Raw genomic sequence first — 8,997 nt, forward strand, 5'->3', positions numbered from 1 at the left:
ATATATATATATACATACACGTGTATAGATACAGTATCGTGAAAGCGAATCCTGCGCAACGCACTGCGAAACGAATTATGCAAAATGTGAGCGTGACGGGGACCCTATAGCGCTCTTTTATTCTGAAAGAAAAAAAGCGAAAAGTGTCGTTTATTAAGTGGAAAACTCGGAAGAAAATCGTACATTTGACAAATAAAATGTAAATATACAATTATTAATTAATAACGATATAGGGGATTGAAAATAAATGTCATCTATATAAATACGCTGGAATCTTTGTTTTACATTCATAAATATAAGAATGTACGAATCAATGAATTAACAAATATATATGTAAAAGATATGTGTGAAATGTTCAAATATTTTGAAAATTAAGAAATCTGCAGCATTAAACTGATTTCATCGATTGTACGATTTTCCTTCGAGAAGACACGCTCCTGCTTTGATATCATTTATTCGCATGATTGATTCACTGTACACTTCGGCAAATTACAATTCGAATGGTTTGCATACTAAAAAATATCTTATAAAATTTGATTTACTATAACAATTTCGCGTGAAACTCACTGAAAGGGGAAAGAAAGCGAGATCGAAGAACGCGAGATCACCAAAGATGGCAATGTGTCGATCCAAAGACTACCAATAGACCTCACAAAGATTACTATCACGCTGTGAAAAAAAACTGTTAATATGCACCACCTGATGCTAGACTGCACTAATCTACCGTAATAATAGCGCGATTAAGAATCAAGGCAGATATTTGAATTGCACGGAAGTATAATTCGCTTTTGCTTTTTGAGTTTCTCTCGTAAACCCCGATTCCGTCCTTGTAGGACATCCTATTATAGGATCGATTCTCGAGATTCTAAAACTTTTGCACATAAAATTATACGAAAACCATAATCCAAAGTTATATTAATTTGAAGTTTTATGTTTGATTAATATCAAAATAAATATTGCATAATCCATTACTTTTTTCAATAAATATAACACATGAAAAGTGAAAAGATTGCATTGCGGCACTGCGGTAGTCAGAGATCGCCCGTAAAAACTTACAATCGATGGCGATGAATTGTCATTAGACTTTTTGATGATTAAAAAAATCGGGTAAAAAATAATTGAATTCTATATTTTTTTATTTAAAATTAGTTATGAAAATCACGTTTCAAATTTGTCAGCGCCGAAAAAGGCTACGTACCTTATCATAATATAAATATGAGCATATAGGGCAACCAGGATTAATAAAGTGCTCCTTCGAGCCTGACCACACTTCGAAAGTAATGACCATAGTAGTATTGCCGAGACACCAAAAATGAAAGTGAAAATGAGAGGGCACGATAAGATATGCATAGACAAAATACATATCAATTTTCTAAAGCGCGCGAAATGCGAAGCGGATTTGCCGCGGCGATATATATCGGGTAAATAGAACTTCGCACCGATATCAGTGATAAGTGTCAAGGGTGGAAGGGAGTTTATACATTCCGGACGAATGATCTATAGAAAGAAAAGGTGAATAAAGGGGTGTAGAGAGAAGTATGATAGTCTAACAAACAGCTTTCCTATTATTTGAATACAATTTTGTTAATTGACTTAAGCAACCGTGAGAACTCGTTTTAGCGGCGGATTATAATACGTCACGATGTTTTTCGGAGTTTTATAACAATTACGAGTAGGTAGTTAAGTAATCGTAGACTGTTCTACATAGCTGTTAATCATAGTATCACACGCGCTTTCTGTGGTATTTAGTTGATTTTGTCATTGATGTTACATCCGTCTGACGACGCGCGACGTAAGTAAAGACGAAGCTAGACGAATATATATATATATATATGTATATGTACCGTGGACTTCGATACTTAGAATATAATTGCGATCAGACATCTGTATTTTTTTCATTTTAAAGTACTCGTACGTTGCAATTTTGTTTATATGGAAACTATCATAACTATCATGATATTTTTATTAGTATTTTTAATAGATTTACATTAAAAATATCTATGAATAGTTGCGCGGCAAAAAATATGATGTCTGTTCGAAGTCAATAAAGATCGAAGTAATCCGTGGTATTTTAACTGAAAGTAATTGAAATAATTAAACAACTCGGCAACGCACGTACGTGTGGAATCGAGAGTGTAGTCAATTTGTATATTGCAAGTGTCGCAGCCTGGTGGCGAGTTTGATTCGTTATGTAGCAAAAGTATAGGCGGCTTGCGAGTTCTTATTGAAGCCGGTCGTGCTCAGGTAATCCACGTATATTATATTTATACGATTATGTCGCGCGTATCGTGTAATCGATTAACGTGGGTATCCTTCGCTCGGGCACATCGGTATCGCTTAAGCGAAATATTGATACCATTTCTGAACGACATGTTGGAATGGTTGTAAAAAAGATATTAACAATTGGAATTCTAAAATTGAAATGAAATTAAATCTGAAGTTAAATGTGAGTGTGGTGAATAAACATGCTTTTTAAAACTACGTGAAGAGAATTATGAGTTAATGTGAGAGATTGAAAGAAAGTTAAATATTTAATAAAAATTTTGTATGAATTAAGTCAAATAAGTAATATAATTAATTAATTAATTAATTTTTTAATAGGGCATTCATTGATTTCTTATGTTATTATGTTTTAATATATGAGACTGTTAAAGGGGAATCGATATGATTATTAGATCGGTTTGTAATTTTTGCCTTAACTGAGCTTTAGTATAAATTCAATTAATTTCTTTTAAAAGCTCTCGAATTTTCCCGAACAAATTGGAGAACAATCTCGCGCAATCGTTCGGCATCCTCGTGTTGATCCTCTAAATTCGGAAATCCGCGCAGTATTTCGATACATTCCCTTGAGACGAATATTTTTTTAGGTGTAAGTACCTGAGGCTATTCGATTATTTATTATTTACGCGACTCGTTCAAGTAATCCCAAAGAGTTAAAAATGCTACTATGCGCCTTCATACGAAAGTATTCTCGCGTATGATTACCCTAATTATCGTCCAAGAGAGTCGAGAATCGGCGATCAGTTGGCTCATGCCATTTATCGCCAATTACACATCTTTCTTCTCTCATGCAGCTCATTACAATGAATAGTAGCGATTATTGCATGAGTTCTATATAATTCATTGTTATAATATTTATCAGTATGAGAGAAATTTGATTTTAAATTCCATAAGCTAATTACCAATTAAAAGAAAAGATTATTTATTATAAATTTTGATATTTAAAATAAACATCGATCCTGGGAAAAGGAATTTATGTCAGTCACAGAATGTATTTTGATGCATATTGCTGTAGAAAAGTGGCTAAATTTATTTTATTTGTGCAATTATAACGATATGCTATATCTGACATGTGTTACACATGTCACTTTTTATTAAGACTAATATTTCAACATGAAATTTCAAAGGCAATGATTAGATGATTGTGACAGTGAATTACACAACTATTATTTAACTCCATTGTCTATATATCATCGTAGTCAAATTTATGATGTTAACATTTCTGTTTGTCCTTCTTTAAAAATAAATTAAATTAATATTCCTCACAAATTTCATAGCGTAATACTGTATCATTTTTTTTTTATTATCTAAAGGGATTCGATTTTTGTGAATTTTATTCATTATGATGTACTCTTATTTAATCATCGATGGCAGCCTTTATACCCGTCCAAGCCACGATCGCAAGATCGATTCACAACGACGATTACATATTGAGACCACAAATTCGGAGGGAGGTTGTGCACAAGTGAGCAAGTAAGGAGGGCGCCTAGAAAAGAGATTTTTCAATGTTTGGATATCGAAGTATGTACTTATCTAGAGGATCGTTCGAGATGAGAAGAGTCGGGACTTATAATTGCTTAATTAATTATTTGTGCATCTGTGTGTATATGAGTGATATGCATGCGTGCATGTACGTGTGTGTTTGGATGGGTATGTGTGGGGCAAACCCGTTTACAAGATGAAAATATTAGTAGACAGTGATATGAACGGATGTCTACACGACGAACTGTGGTAGTATATACCAAACGTTCACAATTTCCGGACGCGAAACCGGATATCTTTGACAAAATAATTAGGTGAACGAAATATATATGAGAAGAGTTTTTTCACTTTTATTCTGATTTTAGAATAACGTGATAAGTAATACCCATTAAGCGTCGTAAAGTCAAAGTAAACGTAAAGAATTCTTCTTATAAATTCTTACGAATCGATGAACTATAATTTAACCATCTGTCAACGAAAATTAATGCTAATATTCTTGGTGATCCTATAAATTGAGACGGATGGAGCAGTTTATACGAAGCATGCGAGAATTCTTAGGATTATAAGCTTATTCTAGCGTGTTCATAGTGTGTTCCGTGGAAGTCTCATGCTGTTATAGACCTCGTCAATTCCGCTTTCTGAATACGTGAGTATGCCGATATATACATATGTACATGGATTAGTATGAAATTGTGAATATCATTTTCGGATCTTTGAAGACCTAAATTTATAATATTCTCTCTTTATGGATCCGTAAGTCTGGGAACTTTTCTTATTTTACAGAGAGATACGTTCGTTGATTTATGAATATTTGATCGTATGAATTTTTAGAACGTATGGATCTGTAGATACAGAATTCAGCTTCATAGATCTGAGCTCAGGTGGACACTGCATACACACATACTGTATCGCCCACGCGTGATTGAAATCTGCGTTTTCGCAGACGCTTAAAAAGGATGTTGTGGATGTGTAAATTAGCATTGTGTAACTAGCAATTCTTTGACAGGGTCAATATAAATTGGAGTATCGAGCTATCATAATTCACACATTTGGAACAAAATAACAAAATTTGAATGATATATCTTCTGGCGACGACCGATTTTGTGTTTTGATGTACATTCCACAAGGGAATAGAATCAGTTGACCATTAAATGCACATTGCGAATATTAAGAGAATATTTAATTTGTATAAGGTTTCGTGATAACTGCTTTGCGAATATTTCAAAGGCGAATTCGCGTAGTCAATGCTGCGACATGCGTAATCTCAGTTAAAAAAAAAAAGACAGAATATGACAATCACACGTGTCACGAGATCGAACAGTAACTCGAGATACTAAGATCGTTCGGCATGGCTCAATTTGCAATGAGAATTCCTGAGGGAAAACACGTAACTGCTTTTGATACTTATACATTGTACAGTGACGTACAGTACAATATTTTGAAAGTGATAAAAAAACACGCCCTTACATTCTTAACATATCAGAAATAGCGAAATCGATCGATCATAATATATGCTGGGCCCATCTCCATTTCATAAAAGAACCCATATTAGAGTATTTTGTTTTTTTTTATTATTTATGTTATTGCTTATCTCAGGGTATTTCAAAGAATTATATCTATGAGTGAAAGATGAAGAAGATAATACAAATCGATCTAGTCTAAAAGAATTACGTTTTCAGCAGTGGATATATTATAATACAATGTACTAGTATTTATTGATGAGAAAAGATCTGTAAGTTCTACAACTAACAATTCACAGTATCTGCACTACACTTAATTTCTTCACATTGCAAATCATATATTTATGTAATATTAAGTAGTTTAAATTAGTTTTTTTTTATAAGAAACTAGATTTGTTTTAATCGAACGCAGTAAATGAGTATTTTTTTTGTAATACGGGATTATGATTTTAATAACGTCAGTTTAAAAGATGACCTGTAAATTATTTCCAGGCAATTAGATAAATACGTCCGGCATGGTAAATGATCGAGCGTTTCGCCGAAAAAATCTTGCTATAAATAAGGGCACGCATTGGACCACATTCGTCGTTCGTAGACAACCGCGAGCGTTCTGTGGCGTTTATTAATCGATAGATACACCCGTGTCTTACATTTGTATCCGTCTGTATGTATGTAAGGACGTGTCTCTTTGTGTAACTACGTTGTCCGTGTATTTATTTGCGTGTTGTTTCTAGATTTACATCGCGCGCATATTGCATGCGTGAATGCGCGTATGCACGTGACTTCGGTTTGCGCCCGGTGTCTGGGTGGAAAATAAGCAGAAGATATTGAAAAAGAGAGATGTATAATTATACATATCGATGGAAGCGTTCGAGGAAAATGGAAATGTCCCTATCACGTGAATCTCGTATGCGTGTATATATGTACATGTAATATGTGCATTTAAACATATAATTATTTATTGATCTGCATAGACATTTATTAGGATTGGCTCCAATGCATTGTGAAAATTTTTTACCTTAATGTATATTTAAAACATACATTTTGTATCTTTTGAGGTTTTACATTCTCATAGATAAATACTTTTTTAATTTAAATTTAGTAGAACTATTTGAAAAAAATTTTGAGAAAAGAAAAAAAGCAGACTTCTTTTTAGATCCTTTCAGAAGTTCGTTTTACTTAGATATATATATATAAATGTGTTGAATGTATAAAATTTTGCAATTTCACGATACAAATGCCACTTTGGGGGCAAGTCATGAAATTGAATTGTGATTCAATTCAGGAAAACAAAAATTAAGAGTTATGATGATGTATATATAAAAACGAATTCGCGAGTGATTTCTATAGAAAGAAGAAATTTTGTCTGGTTACGTGGAGATTGACGGCGCGTTTCCTTGACAATCTTTTTGGCATCAGAGTTTCGTGCTGAGCTCTGCATTTGCCGTTTCTTGTTCTTTACACTTGGTTATCGTACACTCGTTAGCCGCACAGATGAATAATCGTCAGAAACGCGCCTGGAGATCTCGCGAATCTTTACAATATCGGGAGCGTAATCGATTAATGATTACTACAATAATCGCTTCTGCTCTTGTAATCGGCGTTGATTTATGAGAATTCTACGATCATTTGGATTACTCGAACGCGGAACGGTGTGATTTTTCTCTATTAAATATGTATAATGTTGCGTAGCAGACGATTTCCTCCCACACAGCAAGAGATTTATGTGAACACCTGCGATACGTTTACATAGAGGCAATTTATTTGTAAAAATGATCGATATTGCAAAGATTATTTACGGAATAGCAGATGTCGTAAAAGAAAGATTAGTGAAATGTTATGGAAATAAAATCTTCGACATTTGAGTGATTGGTCGACAGACTTGACGCTCGAGTGAATTTAACGCTTTGCGGACGGAAGTGTGTGAGAATTGACGTCCTATACTTGGTCCGCTTTGGAAGAATATGGTGCGACAAATGTTATTTTTGCGATTGAATACGATCACACATTCGCTTAGGTATAATCGCTACCTTTGAGATTATAATTTTATATTTAATCTCTCATGCATATCATGTGCATACAGCTGCAGAAACTAGTCCGTCCCCTGCGCTCGCTACAGAACAGGTCAGTCCGCAAAGTGTTGAAAACTCGAACCTACATTTATAATTGTGATAATAATAGTGAACCCATGATTTTATAGATTATTGTCTTATATATTACAAATTTCACACTTCAAAAAATTATTTATTAATTTTTCTCTTTTTTTCGTGAATGTGGCAAGACGGTTATAATATAAAAATAATAAATTTCATTACAATGCAATTTGTAGTCTAAATTGAAATAAATTATTTTAAATTGTTCGGATTATTAAATTTTACGCGAACAATTACATTTAATGAAATTAATATTTATTATATGTACCTTTTTAAATTACCTATCATGCAATTTATGAATAAAAATCTCGATCATTTGCAGTGTCTTTTTATGTTATTCAATAGATGTTTTTTTTCCATATTATTCAATAAACTCGGGGTTCACTACGTATACATGTATTGTATACCAGGATATAAACTGGCGGTTATGTAATTAACGATTCTGTGTCGATATTGTTCAATAATAATTGAATAGTATGGGAAACGTACACTATATTGGCAACATACAATTTTTGTTCATCAATTACACATACGAGAGCAATCACACACGCTAACCATCGAAAGTGACCCAGTACACAGGCAGCAAAATCGAGTTCATGCAAACGTGTGTCGCTTGACACGACGACGATTACCCTAAAGTTTATGTGTGCATAATAATAACTGCAACACTAAATAAAAATAGTAATAAAAATAACGGTAATACTTTCGTATTCGTTACAAAAAGAGGGGGATACAATACATCTGACATATTTATGAAATAAAGTTCGCGCGTAAATTCGTAGATAATAATAATATCGATACCGATAGTAATAATAATGGATAATGATGAATAGTAATAATAACTATTATTATGATAAAATTAGTTGCAGCTTTCTGTGTAAGGTTATTGTGATATTTAAAGAATAATAACTTTACCGTAGCGACATTGAACTATGTTCAGAGATAAGAGTATGATATTTAGTGAGCGAATAATAATATTAATAATAATAGTAATAATGTAATAATAATAATACTAATAATTAATCAGTATGTCGACGGGGCTTGAGTGGACACGCCTCTCCAAAAATCGATCTACGGCGAGGTACAAAATCGTAGCCGTGGGCGATCGCGATTCTCTCTCTCTCTCTCTCTCTCTCTCTCTCTCTCTCTCTCTTTCTCTCGTTTCTTATTCTTCATTTTCTTGTTTTTCTTTAATATTATATGTATGTACATCTATATAAATGTTTTCTCGTTTTATCAACATATATCACGGACGAGGTTTGAAATGACAATCTGAGGCCTCGTCAAATACTGCCGGATGCGTGACGGATATTTCGATGGTCGATCGGAAAATGATAAAAAGAATATATCGCGAAGAGTAAGAAAAATTGATTATTCTATCATCGGAATGATCAGTAGATATTGTGGGTCGGTGACCGTTCGACAATTCGGAACGTCCATGACGTGATCTGGATCAATCCGTCCATAACATGTCTCGTGCCGGAGACATTTGCACAAACGAGTGCATATTAATCATTGGGACTACAAAAACATATCATCATATATGTAATAATACTATATATATATTATATATATTAACAAGAAAATATTAAGCAATAAGAATTTATTTATATGCCCGCGTA

Source organism: Atta colombica, unplaced genomic scaffold (genome assembly GCF_001594045.1).
Source record: "Atta colombica isolate Treedump-2 unplaced genomic scaffold, Acol1.0 scaffold35, whole genome shotgun sequence".
Lineage (NCBI taxonomy): Eukaryota > Metazoa > Arthropoda > Insecta > Hymenoptera > Formicidae > Atta > Atta colombica.